General features: G+C 43.2%; 1 protein-coding gene across 4 annotated transcripts in view; it reads right to left on the bottom strand.

Moving 5' to 3' along the window:
• Window positions 1-15805, bottom strand: part of agpat3 (1-acylglycerol-3-phosphate O-acyltransferase 3) — a 32213-nt gene extending 16408 nt beyond the window's left edge. The window contains exon 1 of one of the 4 annotated variants that reach the window (XM_047370685.1): window positions 15481-15805. The gene's annotated coding sequence lies outside the window, so the exon portion shown is untranslated. Of the gene's footprint in view, window positions 1-4891; window positions 5307-14614; window positions 14664-15480 lie in introns of those variants that run through there. The other 3 variants (XM_047370688.1, XM_047370687.1, XM_047370686.1) reach the window with 3 other exon arrangements.
• Window positions 15806-16348: the final 543 nt, after the last annotated feature.

Raw genomic sequence — 16348 nt, 5'->3', positions numbered from 1 at the left:
AAGGTTTTAAAAAGTTCCCCCTGCCTGTATGGAGCGTAGACTTGAGCACCACTGCCGCTTCCCCGCCTATTGCTGCACACTGCTAGTTAGCCGTCTGAAATACAGCCATGTGAAAATATCTCCGGACACAAAAACCAGAGACAGAGCACCTGTCACTCTTAGCAAGGCAGGGGTGTCCAAAGTGTGGTCCAGGGACCATTTGCAGCCCTTGGAATAAGTATTTGCAGCCCCCGATCGCAGGTCAAGAAGAATGGTACAAATCTGGCCCTCCAGCAAATGCTGCAGATGGACAATTTAGTAACATTTAGGGAAATATTATTTTGATAACAAATTTATATCTTCTTAAATAAAAAATGTTATGTGCACTGCACAGTATTTTTCTTCATTCTAATATCAGTAGGTAGAAACACAAACATCCAGCATCTTTTTCATTAAACCTGGCCAAATACAGCAAGGGTTTTCCAAGTGACCCTTGCTGTATTTTTGTCATGTTCATCTTTTCTTCTGGAAATAGACTAAAAACATTTTCTAGACCAAGAAAATAGAAACCATCCCACCCAAAAGGTTAGAAAACTGTACACCCCTTAAGGCAAATAAGATCCTTTTTCTGACCTATAATATTTCTTTTCTTTTCTACTTTGTTTCAATAAAATACTGCATGTTTAATTTACTGCTGGGAGGAAGAACTCACAGTAAAATGATTTCTAACTGGGAAAAAAGGCTAGTGAGGATTTTCAACTTGGAGATTTTGACCCGCGGTGCTAATATTTTGGATACAGCTGTACTAAGGTCTCATTGGTTTAAAACTACAGTTAGCAAACCGTTTTATACAAAAGTACTTAATGATGGTATACGACTTTAAAAAACAGTCTTTAATACTGCGAAACCATAATTTTTTTTTTTTACCATGAGAATCATATACCGACCTAACCCTAACATGAAGGGTTAGTTTTGTTGCACAACGATTAATATTTTACCTTTCAAAACCTTTATTCAAATGGTTAATAAATACCTCCAGGGTTTATATGAGGTCATCACAGCATCTCAAAGCCCCGAATTATCTTCTTTTAGACACCAATTAATAAAAAATGTGTCTTCTGGGTTATTATGGTGAAGAAGAATAGGACATTATGGTCCAGTAAATGATTAATAGCATTGGCCCAAGAGGACACCGTGTTCCACATCCTAGTCTGTCTGGACTTCATAGAGGTACGTTTTCCTCCAGTAGGTGAACCTCCGAGTCAGAGTGTGACTGGTTCAGAGCTCCTCAACAGCCTGAGGAAGAGTCCAGGCTGTTTCTGGTTTTGACGACCAGCTTTAGTGCTTTAAATGATTTACACCCTGAACTTCAGATCCATTTCATAAAGCTCCACGACTGAAAACCTGTTTTTGGAAAAGCAGCCAAAGCACAATAATAGTAAGGGAAGCTTGTTTTAGCAAGTGAAAAAGTGTAAAATCTACAATTACAGTTTGTGTACTAGGTGACTACAGAACCAACAACCCTAAATGGACTGCTTCCACATCTGTAGCAAAGCCCATAACCGTGTAGGTTAAGCCCGTTTTAACGCCGTTCCGACCAACATTTCTAATCTGTGATCTCGCAGAAACCTCATGCTTCTTCATGACATTTCTCTGTAGGGCCTTCAGTTGTATGAATAACTAAAACAGAACCACATCAAAATAAAAAAAATAACAACACAACTGTTTGCCTGCAGTCTAAACAAGCTGTCTTATTAACTAGTATATTTCTTTTAAATGTCTCTACTGTAAATGTTCCACCTGAAAGTAAAGGTAAAAATGAAATAGAAAACCGCTAAATGTACATTTGCAGTTACATTTCCAGTCGCTGTGAGCAGAGGCAGCTTCATATTAGGCCAAACGGATGTTATAAGGCCAGATTGTTGCAGGCAGGGGAGAGATCCTTTCCAGCGCAATCAATGCCTTACACACACCGCAACACAATACATCATGGAGCAACCTCTGTGGGAAAAAAAAATAAAAAAGCTGCATATCAGATCCAAATTCATCACAATTTAGGTCAGATTTTGGGGCCAGTAAATGCAAACATGTTCAAACATGCAGTATAGTATTAGTTACCGTACTGAGGGCTGATTATCAGTTTTAACAAGCATAAATGTCTCAGCATGATGTTACAGATGTGACCTTTGAGACCGTGACGGTTAAATCACTGTGCATTTAATCTTAAAAAACAAGTAGGTCAGTGGTTGTTAGACATATATGGTTTTAGGCAGTGAGAAAGAATGAATAGGATGTAAGGCTGAAGCATTGAGTTATTAAACCTTAAACATTGGCTGTTTAAACACATCATGCAAACACACACCTGTGTTACTTAGCTTCAGCGCCTACAGTAAGTTTTACAACAGTTACTAGAAACAAGTTTCAGCCAAATAATGAAATCCTCATTTTCAACCTAGGCCTCATTATATCTACTCTTTTCCTTGAAGAAGCAGCTGGAAATGGGTAATGTAAGAAGAACCATTAGGTTTACTTATCTAAACATACAACAGTTTCCCTACGAGGGACTGGCGACCTGTCCAGGGTGTACCCCGCCCCCCGCCCACAGACTGCTGGAAATAGGCACCAGCTTCCCCGCCACCCACTATGGAAGAAGTGGTAGAAAATGACTGACAATAGGCCAGTTGCAGGGAACTAGTACTTTTTAAAGTACTTGTCATCAGCTGCCAAAGGAAAGGGCCCAGGAGACCGGAGTTTTCTCAGGCTGTTCAAGCATAAGCTAGTTTAGCACTGCCCCTCCCCTGCCTGTTGCTGCACACATGTTAACAATTGTTTTGGAAATACCACGATACCATGAAGGTGCAGTATTTTTACTTAAGGTTATCACACCATGAGAATAGCATACCACCACAATCTGGGAGTAAATTCCTTTTGGACCCAGTTTATTGTTTCCCTGCATCATGTGACTACAAGTTAAGGATAAATGAAAGCTGCCAGCTATGGATTACCAATACTGACCTAAAGCTTTAACCACAATTTCATCACATTATATGAAATTTACTGCAATAATGATAAAAGCGACCCCAAAAGGTATAGTATGCTGTGTACAGTCAGAGCCCGTCAATTAATGCCCCTTTCATTTCGGGTCAGTTCTGCTCTACACGGTTTGATTCATTGTCCATTACAATTGAGTACCATCTTGATGTGGGCAGGACTGTCAAAGTAATGTGATGTGATTTATATGTGACACAAATAGAACAGCAATGGCGGACCTGCTGCTTGGCCCGTGGCTATTGTTAGACTCGGAGTAAAAGAAGAGTTGGAGAAAGATGAGGGCGGCAAGACGAAGCACTCTGGATATGTTCGGAAGAGATGGGGAAGCCATGGAGCGGTACAAGCTAAAGGACGTGTAAAGATAAGCTAACATTACCTAATGCTAGTTTGCTAAAGTGGTCATTTACACAATAAGCTCAGCATACAACAATTCAACAGTTGAAAATCTTAGTTATTAAAATATGCTGTGACCAGTGACGCCACACCCTACTCAATCAATGGCCGACAGTCTTCTGACATCACGTTTTCAGCACGACTTCGCAAGGCCGGAAAAGCAAGTGGGAACTAAAAATAATAATGGTTCTACGTATCGGGGCAATAGACTAAATTAGTACCCCCAGTTAAATTAAGCAGTACAGGCATACAGAAACAAACAGCAGCAGCCTTATTGTTAAAATTAATACATTCAAAAAAATTAGAACTCTGAGGTTTGCAAGACTTACAGAGTTTTACAATTAGGAGTCAAACTTCTCAGTTATTGTCTCTCACCCTCAACAGTTAGTCATTGTTTGAATGTTTCATGTCATGCTGCTGACAGACTTGTTTCCCTGGACGAATTATTTGCTGAAATTATGAACTTTGCTCTCATTTCTATTTCTACAGATACTTCTTTCAGATCCCATCTATGCCGAGCGTAGGCTCCTACACGACAACTACAGAAGATTCAATACACTAACTGTGAACTTGGACATATCTCTAAGTTAGTTAAATAACTAGGTTTTATTCATTAAAAAATAGATTTTAAGCTTATTTAAGAGTGAAATTTAACTGAACTTCATCCAACTGCCATTCAACATTTCTGCAATGCAGCTGTCTTTTGTTATCAGCCAACAGCATGGAGAAATAAACCGGTTCTTTTCTAAACAAGCGCTTATCATACCAGTTTGCTCCCCTCCTTTGCCTTCCAAAACCACAAGAGAAACTTATTGACTCCATTTTCACCTCTTCTTCTGCAGAATATCTTCAATGTTGTGGTGTCTTTACAAAAACAACCAGATACCCTTATCAAGGCAAAACCTCACATCATGCAAACAATCCTCAGCAAACTGCAGCTGTGTGGCTCAGTGTGCAGTACATTATTTAGATCGTTTTTAATTTAAATGCTCAATGAATAATTCAGAATCTGGAAAATACAGATGTGCTGATGAAATATAAGTGAAGAAAAACATGTAGCAGTGGTTCCATGTAAGCATATGTAGATGGAAACAATGACAACAGGCCGAACCTGTGAGCACACTCAGCCTGGAGGAAAGATACGTAATGCGGACTGGGTTAAAGCTGCTTAAGGCTGAACAGCTGCTCCTGCTCTACATCACCTGAATACAGCCTCTATACTTAAAAAATGACCACTGCATTTTTGTCAACATTTACTGTCAGACAGGTTCTTCAAATGCCATATAAACCGTAGGAAAAGTGAGACACTTTGGAACTGCTTTCATTTTAAAAAACGTAATTTTGCTTGAAATAATGTATATATGCATTCAGAGGTTGCACACCGTCCTTCAAAATACACAAATCAAACTGGACACATCTTTCCATACTGCTACCACAAGGTAAACCACCTGTCCTTTGATGAACTTACCAGTAGATATAGTAGGCCAGGGCCATGAACACCATCGCCCCACAGATCCCAGTGAAGATCACGACAGCACTCTGGTTCAGCATTTTGGCTCTTTGTTTCCCACCAAACCCAAAGCCAAAGTAAATGATATGAAAGTAAAGGCCTGAAGAGAGCAGTGGGTGGTCACAGGCTGGCCTGCTTCATAACCACGATAATCCCACAGCAGGAAAAACTGAAGATTATGATGATGCCAGGAGAATACAGCTAGATCCCAGGACCTGATTGAGGAACTGCCTGATCAGCAGGGCTGCAGGAGCTGTACACCGAGTAAAGCATTACCGATAAACAGCAAGAAGAAAAACTACCAAAAACAATGCGCTTCCATTCTGAATAACTGTACAAAGCATATTAATGGTCTAAATAAAGAATGTTTGGAGGACAGTTGGAAAGACGGTTTACTTCTGGAAGGAAGGAGCCACCCATGTACTGTAAGCAGAATCTTGGATTCACATCCTCTAATCCACTGGATCAGATTAGTGCTGATTAGCAGGCTATGTGCACCCTGAATATGTCACATTGCATTAACATTAACATGGAACAAGACAATAGTTCTTCTCTACCAGGATACTGATGGCATCTGCTGTGGTGAAAGAACCAGTCATGGATGTTCTTCATACATCAAGACGTTAGCCACCTACAGATAGGATCTTAAATAATGAATTCCAACGGATGACTAGGTGTGTTGTAATACAACTCTGTCCATGTTGCTAAACTGTGCTTTCTACCTGCTAGAGTTAACACCGCCTTGCAAAGGTTTTCATACTGCTTGAACTGCTCCACATTTTCCACATTACAATGATTTTATTTAAATAAAAACCTGAATGCAAAGCTAATGGGTATCTTGTCTTAAGATCCCTCCACCTGAGCTGTGCAACTCCTCTTGGCTGCTCGTCTCAATGCGCCATTTATTCTTTCACATTTTATTACTTTCAATTTTGTTAAAATTAGTTATTGCAGTGCTTTATATTTTTCAGTTATTTACAAGGATTATTTGCAGGTTGATGATAAGTAAACGAACAGCTATGGGACCAGCATGCACTGTGATGGGCTTATGATTTTTATCAGAGCAGCAGGACACAACAGAGAATGGATCTTAGTTTATTGCTTGTCAAAATGGATAAATCAACCATAACATGCAGCTTTCAGTTTTGGAGATTAGATTTCTTTTGCCTGCCTGTGAAATATGCCAACAGTGCACCAGAGCTCTTTCATCTTTTTTGTTGGATGTTTGGTTTAAAAAATAATGGACTTGCCACCAAACCCAGCCTATCAGTTTAGGGGGGCGCACGTCTTGCTAGGTTTATAGTTAATCCAGACTCGTATTTCCAGATGATGGGAAGAACGTTGCTCTGTGAGATTTTTTTTTATTATAACCTAAACCCAAACCTCTGAGGCCTTTACAGAACGGGAGTATTTATAAATAAATAAATAAAGATAAAATTGGACTGTATTCACTAATTGGGTGGGTTTTGCATGCATTTGGTTGCACTTGATATTATTTAAGGGAATCAGAGAAAAAGCAGCTGAATACAAAAGGCACGACGCACTTTTCAGTTTTCCCTGAAAAACAAAAAAAAAACAAAGTGAAAACCGTGTTCTATTTTCCATCTACAACTACATACTACTTTGTATTGGTCTATCACAAAATATCCCCCAAATTTCTTGGGTGCTCAAGTTTGTAATTCAGCAAAATGTAAAATAAAGTTCAAGGAATTGGAATAATTTTGAAAGGCATTGTTAATGAGAATCAAATAACAGTTTCCAAATCACCCTTGTATTTTTAACAGCGGCATTAGTAGGAAAATGACGCACAGCAGAACATCACCACTCCTTTAGACAAAACCCTCTGGGTTCCTTCAGACAAGTTCCCATGGTTCTGGTAAGCCAACAGGCACAAATTGTCCTGCGTCCAAGCAGGAAACTGTTGAAGGTCACAGAACAGTTCTGACACCACCAGGCACAGAAGCCAGAAGGAGATAAAAATACATTGTGATCATTGGAGAGTGAATTGTGTTCATGTTTCACAGCTCTTCACATAGCATTAGTACATTGCCCTGAATTCAAACCACCTTGAGGCACACCGCTGTGTACTTTAAGGTTCCACGTACAGTACAGCCTAATGTTGCTGTTGCTGAGTAGAAAAACAGCAGCCAGAGATTTTATATTATACAAGGCTTATCTTATATTTATTATTTATATTTTTTGCAGTTACACCAGTCTGAACATTTGAGAACAAGATAAAAATCCAGTGAAACTGCTTGATTAATATTTGGGCCATAACCCTTGGTCTTGTCAGATTAGGAATGGATTGTACCTATTTTTAATCGTCATTTTATCTTCACTCCCTTTATTTATTCTTCATGTTTGTAAAAAATTTGAAAAAACCCAATTTTGACCAGTCACAGTTAAAAAGCCACGTCTTCTGTTCAACCAGAATGTAAAAACGTCTAGAGCAATAGTTCTCAATCCTGGTCCTCAGGACCCATTGTCCTTCATGTTTTAGGTGTTCCCTGCTGCCACACACCTAACTTAAATGAATGGGCCAGTACCAGGCTTCTGCAGGGCTTGATGGCATGCAGAGGAGGTGATCCAATCCGTTCAATCAGGTGTGCTGGAGCAGAGACCTTAAATATGAAGGAAATCTGGGCTTTGAGGACCAGGATTGAGGATCTTTAGAGAAATTGGCCCTTTTTATTTCTGATAGACGGGTGAGATGGTAAAATCACAGTGTGATGTGGCAATGTTAAAGCACCTTATGTAAATATAAATAAAAAACACCACGTGTAGAAAGTACAACTCAAGGTTTCTCCTCGTTTAAAATTCCACCATTTTATGCTCTCAGTTTTCTTTTTCTCCCAATATATTCCAGACATTTTACACATGCAAATGAAGCCTGGATGTATGAAAATAACCAATGCACACAAAAAACTAAAAATGGCAAGCCATAACAAAGCTGACAAACAACCAATATAAGATCTAGACACATTTAAATTATCTTATGTCAAATTTAATAAAGTGGGAAACAAATCTTGCCGTCTATTCAACTTTTGCATCCTACTAATTTGAAATTGGTTTATTCCAGGAAAGACAAGCCTAACAAACAATGTATTCAAGCTATACAGCCCTGCAATCCTAAAACGTGATTATAAACCCTTCAATGCTGTCTCAGCTTTTTGTGCGCATGTGGTCATGCTAACAAGAAGGCAGTGACTGATAAGACTCAAGGATCTCTAGGTGCATCGTTTTTGTTGTTGGGAAGTGGAAGAGACTAAACGGGTGAAATTACTCCTGGAGCACGAATGACTAAAGTCATTGTTCTTTACTCACCATCTCTTAGAGCGGAATAATACGGCAATTACCGACCACATTAATGGATGAGTTCTGAAGGTCTGTCTCTCAGATAAGGTCTTATCAATGTATCTCAAAGTCCTACAGGACAACACTGTGCTTACTAGGAGGATAAGGGAGATCAATAGAGATCAATATATTACGTGTCTGCATGCAACTGAACTTTGCACAAACACTTCTGGGAGTGTTTGTTCCCCTCCTTGAACTGCCACCTTAACGTGGTGGAGGGGTTTGAGTGCTCAAATGATCCTAGAGGCTGTGTTTTCTGGGGCTTAAATGCCCCTGGTAGGGTCTCCAATGGCAAACAGGCTCTAGGTGATGGGTCAGACAAAGAGCGGTTCAAGAATCCTTCATGAGGACGAAAATATCGAGGCACGTGACGTCGCCAGGTACGGCGGAGCCGGGGTCCCACCCTGGAGCCAGGCCTGGGGTCGGGACTCGCTGCAGAGCGCCTGGTGGCCGGGTCGCTCCTCGCGGGACCCGGTCGGGCCAAGCCCAAACGAGAGACGCGAGGCCATCCCCCAGTGGGCCCACCACCTGCAGGGGGAACCGTGAGGGACCGGTGCAAAGAGGATTGGGTGGTGGACGAAGGTGGTGGACGAAGGTGGAGACCTCAGCGGCCCGATCCCCGGATGCTTAGACTGGCTCTAGGGACGTGGAATGTCACCTCGCTGGGGGGGAAGGAGCCCTTCTTGGTGTCCCTGTCGGGGGTGCTGGATAGTGCCCCTCCCGGGGACTCCATTATTCTGCTGGGGGACTTCAACGCCCATGTGGGAAATGACAGTGACACGGCCAGGGATGTATTCAACTCCCACCTCCGGGAGAGCTTTGACTAGATTCCGGGGGATGTTGGAGACATAGAGTCCGAGTGGACCATGTTCTCCGCATCTATTGTTGATGCTGCTGCCTGTAGCTGCGGCCGTAAGGTCTGTGGTGCCTGTCGCAGCGGCAATCCCAGAACCCGGTGGTGGACACCGGCAGTAAGGGATGCTGTCAAGCTGAAGAAGGAGTCCTATCGGCTGTGGTTGGCTTGTGGGACTCCTGAGGCGGCTGACGGGTACGGTGAGGCCAAGCGTGCTGCGGCCCAGGCTGCGGCAGAGTCAAAAACCCGGGCCTGGGAGGAGTTCGGTGAGGCCATGTAGAAGGACTACCGGTTGGCCTCGAAGCGATTCTGGCAAACCGTCCAGCGCCTCGGGAGGGGGAAGTAGTGCTTCGCCAACACTGTTTATAGTAGGGGTGGGAGGCTGCTGACCTCGATTGAGGACATTATCGGGCAGTGGAAGGAGTACAGGTCCTTCTCAAAATATTAGCATATTGTGATAAAGTTCATTATTTTCCATAATGTCATGATGAAAATTTAACATTCATATATTTTAGATTCATTGCACACTAACTGAAATATTTCAGGTCTTTTATTGTCTTAATACGGATGATTTTGGCATACAGCTCGTGAAAACCCAAAATTCCTATCTCACAAAATTAGCATATTTCATCCGACCAATAAAAGAAAAGTGTTTTTAATACAAAAAACGTCAACCTTCAAATAATCATGTACAGTTATGCACTCAATACTTGGTCGGGAATCCTTTGGCAAAAATGACTGCTTCAATGCGGCGTGGCATGGAGGCAATCAGCCTGTGGCACTGCTGAGGTCTTATGGAGGCCCAGGATGCTTCGATAGCGGCCTTTAGCTCATCCAGAGTGTTGGGTCTTGAGTCTTTCAACGTTCTCTTCACAATATCCCACAGATTCTCTATGGGGTTCAGGTCAGGAGAGTTGGCAGGCCAATTGAGCACAGTGATACCATGGTCAGTAAACCATTTACCAGTGGTTTTGGCACTGTGAGCAGGTGCCAGGTCGTGCTGAAAAGTGAAATCTTCATCTCCATAAAGCTTTTCAGCAGATGGAAGCATGAAGTGCTCCAAAATCTCCTGATAGCTAGCTGCATTAACCCTGCCCTTGATAAAACACAGTGGACCAACACCAGCAGCTGACACGGCACCCCAGACCATCACTGACTGTGGGTACTTGACACTGGACTTCTGGCATTTTGGCATTTCCTTCTCCCCAGTCTTCCTCCAGACTCTGGCACCTTGATTTCCGAATGACATGCAGAATTTGCTTTCATCCGAAAAAAGTACTTTGGACCACTGAGCAACAGTCCAGTGCTGCTTCTCTGTAGCCCAGGTCTGGGGAATGCGGCACCTGTAGCCCATTTCCTGCACACGCCTGTGCACGGTGGCTCTGGATGTTTCTACTCCAGACTCAGTCCACTGCTTCCGCAGGTCCCCCAAGGTCTGGAATCGGCCCTTCTCCACAATCTTCCTCAGAGTCCAGTCACCTTTTGTCGTTGTGCAGCGTTTTCTGCCACACTTTTTCCTTCCCACAGACTTCCCACTGAGGTGCCTTGATACAGCACTCTGGGAACAGCCTATTCGTTCAGAAATTTCTTTCTGTGTCTTACCCTCTTGCTTGAGGGTGTCAATAGTGGCCTTCTGGACAGCAGTCAGGTCGTCAGTCTTACCCATGATTGGGGTTTTGAGTGATGAACCAGGCTGGGAGTTTTAAAGGCCTCAGGAATCTTTTGCAGGTGTTTAGAGTTAACTCGTTGATTCAGATGATTAGGTTCATAGCTCGTTTAGAGACCCTTTTAATGATATGCTAATTTTGTGAGATAGGAATTTTGGGTTTTCATGAGCTGTATGCCAAAATCATCCGTATTAAGACAATAGAAGACCTGAAATATTTCAGTTAGTGTGCAATGAATCTAAAATATATGAATGTTAAATTTTCATCATGACATTATGGAAAATAATGAACTTTATCACAATATGCTAATATTTTGAGAAGGACCTGTACTTCGAGGACCTCCTCCGTTTCCGTGGTGGAAACAGAGGCTGGGGACTCAGGGTTGGACTCTTTCATCACCCAGGCTGAAGTCACCGAGGTGGTTAAAAAGCTCCGCGGTGGCAAGGCTTCGGGGGTGGATGAGATCCGCCCTGAGTACCTCAAATCTCTGGATGTTGTTGGGCTGTCATGGTTGACACGCCTCTTCAACATTGCGTGGCGGTCGGGGACAGTGCCTCTGGACTGGCAGACCGGGGTGGTGGTCCCCCTTCATAAGAAGGTGTGTTCCAACTACAGGGGGAACACACTCCTCAGCCTCCCTGGTAAGGCCTACGCCAGTGTATTGGAGAGGAGAGTCCGGCCGATAGTCGAACCTCGGCTTCAGGAGGAGCAGTGTGGTTTTTGTCCCGGCCATGGAACACTGGACCAGCTCTATACCCTCTAAAGGGTGCTCGAGGGTTCATGGGAGTTTGCCCAACCGGTTCACATGTGTTTTGTGGACCTGGAGAAGGCATTCGACTGTGTCCCTTGTGATGCCCTGTGGGGGGTGCTCCAGGAGTATGGAATCAGGGGCCCTTTATTAGGGGCCATCCGGTCCTTGTACGAGCGGAGCAGGAGTGAGCAGGAGTTTGGTCCGCATTGCCGGCACTAAGTCGGACCTGTTCCTGGTGCATGTTGGACTCCGGCAGAGCTGCCCTTTGTCACCGGTCCTGTTCATAACTTTTATGGACAGGATTTCTAGACGCAGCCAAGCGCCGGAGGGTCTCTGGTTTGGGGACCAGTGGATTTCGTCTCTTCTTTTTGCAGATGACGTGGTCTTGCTGGCCCCCTCTAGCCAAGACCTATAGCATGCACTGGGGCGGTTCGCAGCCGAGGGTGAAGCGGCTGGGATGAAAATCAGCTCCTCCAAGTCCGAGGCCATGGTACTCGACCGGAAAAGGGTGGCTTGTCCTCTTCAGGTTGGAGGGGAGTTCCTGCCTCAAGTGGAGGAGTATCTCAGGGTCTTGTTCACGAGTGGGGGAAGAATGGAGCAGGAGATCGACAGACGGATCGGTGCGGCTGCTGCGGTAATGGGGGCACTGTGCCGGTCCGTTGTGGTGAAGAGAGAGCTGAGCCGAAAAGCAAAGCTCTCGGTTTACCGGTCGGTCTATGTTCCTATCCTCACCTATGGCCATGAACTTTGGGTCATGACCGAAAGAACAACATCCCGGATACAAGCGGCTGAAATGAGCTTCCTCCGTAGGGTGACATGGCACTCCCATAGAGATAGGGTGAGGAGCTCGGAGTAGAGCCACTGCTCCTCCACATCGAGAGGAGCCAGTTGAGGTGGCTCGGGCATCTATACCGGATGCCTCCTGGACGCCTTCCTCGGGAGGCACGTCCTACTGGGAGGAGGCCCAGGGGACGCCCCGGGACACGTTGGAGGGACAATGTCTCTCGGCTGGCCTGGGAACGCCTTGGGCTCCCCCTGGAGGAGCTGGAGGAGGTGTCTGGGGAGAGGGATGTCTGGGCGTCTCTGCTGAGTCTGCTGCCCCCGCGACCCGGTCCCGGATAAGTGGTAGACGACGAGTACGAGTACTTCTGGGAGTAGACTCCCTTCAAGCAGGAGCCTTGACTTTACCTGCACATGAACTGTGAATGTCTTTCCACACTTTGACTTTGGCAAAAAAAAAACTAGTTATTGGATGTTAAAAGGCGCAATTAAACAAGACTGAACATGAAAAGCATTTGAAGAGAAAAAGAAAAATGTGAGCGCACAAAGCAGTTTAAAGCCTCAAGCCTATTTGCGAACAGTCTGCTTGGATACAATATTTGGCATGCTATAAAGTTTTTAAGTGCCATTCATTTACACTCTGCATGCCAATAAGATGTGTTTGGACATGAAACCGATTTTCACTGGCCTTGATCCACACACCTGATACAGATTTTAATAACCAAGATAATAAAGCTCATGGAGAGCAGTGCGACTTTGAGATGGAAAAGACAGAGAAGGAAGAGGACGAACATTGTATTGCGACCTTTCACAATAAAATTACAACCAGAAGCTCCTTAAGCATCAACTCTGTGACTTCTTAGGCAGTATAATATGAGTCAGGTTTGGGCATCTAGACTTCTTCCTAAAAGATGAATATCATGTAAGCATTCAAAAAGCACATTGTGACTGGGAAGACAATAGCCTACAGATATTGAATTCAAACACTGAGATGGACTATAACACATAGGAGAAAACATGTACTGTATGTCTATTCAGTACATGGGGATTTATTGAAGCTGAACCATGCATGGTTGCTGGTGCCAGACCTGCTGGCTTGAATAATTGAGAATATGCTTATCTACTGGGGTTTTCACACACACATCTCCCAGACTTACAGATAATAATCTGAAAAACAGAAAATGACCCATCTTCTTATGACTACTTTTAGCACGACAGTGAACTAAAACTTCAAACCATCTCAAACTGGTTTATTGAACATGATTCATTGTATTCCAAAGGCCACCAGTCATCAAATCTCAATCCAAAAAGAGTGCTTTTAGGATGTGGTGGAACAGGAAATTTGTATCGTTGGATATAAAGTCGACAAATCTGCAGCTACTCCATGATGTCAATAAAAACAAAAAACTCTGAGGGAGGTTTCTGGAACTTTGTTGAATCTGGGCTTTGAAGAATTTAAGGTAGTTCAAAGAGCAAAAAAGGCTTCAGTCCTGTACTAGCAGAGTGTATTTAATAACATGGCAAGTGAGTGTATTTTAATATATTATGTAGCCATAGTTATTTGCCACCAGTGATGAAATTGCAATATTCCACAATGATGGTGCAATTGCATTATTTTCTAATATCATGCTGCAGCCCTCCTGCATATTTGCATCATCTGCGTGCAGCATGTACTTTATCTTTATAATGTGTGTATTCACCATAAGGGATCACAAGCATTTTTTCATGCAAAAAGCAATAATGTTAACGGTCAGCATTTAAAAATGCAATATACAGTTGACCTAGTGCATATGCAAAACAAAGAGTTCAACAAAAGCTGAGAGGAACAAGTGTACTTCCCCATCTAAAATCGTGGTGTTGCCATGGTTTCTTTCTGGTGCAAGTTCTTTTTAAAAAGAGACTAAAATGCAACGAAACAATAACTTACTTTAAAAAGCTAAACTACATAGGACATCATACTGGACTCTGCTACAAGCCACAACCTCGCATTTTAGCAACAAAATGATACCAGTCATCAGTGGCGCCGTATAGGGGGGGTTAGAACAACTCCAAGGGCCCCTGACTGAAAGCAGAGCAACTCTATGTTCAATGGCATGCCAGTTAGCATCATTGCAGGAAGTCTATGGGGATTTCTCTCTTTTGCTCTTTTTACCATTAGACAACAAAACTGAAATATTTATCAATAACAGAAATTCAAACAGTGATCAAAAAATAAGAAGAATAAAAAAAACAGCCTCCTGTCTGGACTGAGAGGTTGGAAACAGCGAGTATCCTACCTTTTTAGTCTGCTTTTAATCTTGCTTCAAACAGTGAATTGCATACTGTATGGAGGCTGTTGCATGGACAATTCACCAGCAGTAAATTGCAGCTGCGCATGGCGGGGGGGGGGGGTCATGGGGCCCAACATTCATGGTGGCGCCCCTGCCCGTCATTTCTTAAACGATGACTTTCCAAGACTGAACTCTGCACTTCAGTCGGGAGACAGAATGAAATAAACTCAAGTTACCTTTGGGCGGGTGTGAGTGCATAAACATAGGTCACTTTGATATTTATGACTAACTGAACTGTGTGCAGCTCCAGCTTTACAGCATGTGGTTCTGAATGCAACGCTGCGGCACGGCAGGCTTGATAAACTGGGCAGCACTGACGAGGCTTATCTTATTTACACACATGGCTTATTGTGGTTTGAGTAAATAACTAGGCAACCAACAAACTTAAAACCTGAAAACACAGACTATTCTCGATTAATGTTCTTATAAATGCACATTATTCTCAATTAATGTTCTTATAAATGCACATTATTCTCGATTAATGTTCTTATAAATGCACTGCCAGATTGTCGTCATCATGTAGGATGAAATCTGGCAGCAAAACACGGCAACATAAAATTGCTGCAACTCATGAGAAGCTGCTGCTAATGGTAAATGCTAGCATGCTAAGTTAGCTAAATTTGTGTCGCAACGAAAATAAAATGTCTGAGAGAACTGAAGATTAAATCGTTTTATATGACAGCTCCGATGGTAATAAATACTATTTTTCCCCAAACTGACTACGTTGTGTTTAAATTGGAAAGTGGAACTAAGCTAAGCTAGATAGCTGCTGACATTAGCAGACAGAGTCAGCAACGCTCCCCGGCTCTTACCTGCAGGATAATCAGTTCGGAGTCAGTGGGTTTAGCGACACTTTTCTCTGCTTTCTGCTCCTTCCGGAGGCGTAAAATGCATTTGTAAATGAACGCTGCGTTTCTGCTCCTTCTTTTCCTGAGAAACTGAGTTCAGGTGACCGGATTTAGAGGGGCGCTATTGTTTGTCCGTTAAAGCACCACATTTCCTCCGAGCCCAGCTGAAGGTAGCTGCTGGTCCCACATCCGGTCCGGCCCCTCATTCATTTCCAGAGATCGATACAGAACTCCGTCTGGGGACTTCCGACATGTGTCCGAGCTTCCGCAACCTGTTGGCGGTCAGACGCCTCGGTTCTTGGTCTCCAGAAGCGATCACACACTCTATCTAAAGACTCTTAAATGAACGACTCTCATACAGTTTCTAACTTTTAGCTCCTTTAATCTAAATTAAGGCAGAGGAATGATTACAGAGATCAGCGCTGAGGCTCCCGTCTCGGACAGTTGTAGTCTTTTAGAGCCTGACGAAGGTCACATGTAGTTTTTAAATCTCGAAGCATTGGATGTGCTCTCCCTCAGTGATTATCAGTAGACTATGTGTCACCATTGTGGTGTCTGTCTGTTAGATTGTGTAGTAGCGGGTGTCCATACTTAATATAAGTGTGTTGAGGCTTTCTAATCAAACCAGTGGTTGCTCCACTATGAAACCCAGTGCCCCAGCCTCAGATCATTCATGACAGTCCTTGGGCCATTTATCCTTGTACTGTATGTCTATGAGTATTCTTATCCTATTCTAACAACAGGGAAACATTAGAACTTTATACTTTATATTACTACAGTATAAATGGGACAAACAGCTATAAGCATATTAGTAAAGGTTATTCTTAACAAC

This window comes from Girardinichthys multiradiatus, chromosome 7 (genome assembly GCF_021462225.1).
Source record: "Girardinichthys multiradiatus isolate DD_20200921_A chromosome 7, DD_fGirMul_XY1, whole genome shotgun sequence".
Lineage (NCBI taxonomy): Eukaryota > Metazoa > Chordata > Actinopteri > Cyprinodontiformes > Goodeidae > Girardinichthys > Girardinichthys multiradiatus.
This window is presented reverse-complemented; position numbering and strand designations above follow the sequence as displayed.